The sequence below is a fragment of the Myotis davidii genome, unplaced genomic scaffold (genome assembly GCF_000327345.1).
Source record: "Myotis davidii unplaced genomic scaffold, ASM32734v1 scaffold1071, whole genome shotgun sequence".
Lineage (NCBI taxonomy): Eukaryota > Metazoa > Chordata > Mammalia > Chiroptera > Vespertilionidae > Myotis > Myotis davidii.
The window spans coordinates 774,518-774,871 of record NW_006282605.1 but is presented as its reverse complement, the minus strand read 5'-3'; the positions used below and the strand labels follow the sequence as shown (position 1 = coordinate 774,871).

Here is a 354-nt window from a genome sequence, read left to right as displayed (position 1 = left end):
TACATTATATAAATATATATATAATAGTATTGGAGTTTAGAACAAAAGGAGAAAATAAAAATCTATCTTAAAATACAACAAAGCCCTAGCTGGTTTGGCTCAGTGGATAGAGCATCGGCTTGGAACTGAAAGGTCCCAGGTTTGATTCCGGTCAAGGGCACATGCCCAGGATGCGGGCTCGATCCCCACTGAAAGTAATTGAAAACAGACAAAAGGATAGGATGGAATCAAGGAATTAGCCTTGAACAAAAGGAAAAACAACCCTCTTTCACACAGACTGAAAGGTAGGAGGTAAAAATGGCTGTTGGTTATATGCATTCCTATGTTCATAGCAGCACAATTTTTAATAGTTAA

General features: G+C 37.9%; 1 protein-coding gene and 1 long non-coding RNA gene across 2 annotated transcripts in view; both read left to right on the top strand.

The window, feature by feature from the left end:
• Positions 1 to 354, top strand: part of GBE1 (glucan (1,4-alpha-), branching enzyme 1) — a gene marked incomplete at its 5' end in the record, with an annotated part of 290,260 nt that overhangs the window by 39,255 nt on the left and 250,651 nt on the right. The window lies entirely within an intron of this gene.
• The window catches only part of LOC107182288, a 17,271-nt gene that overhangs the window by 5,132 nt on the left and 11,785 nt on the right, over positions 1 to 354 (top strand). The gene's annotated exons all lie outside the window — the stretch shown is intronic.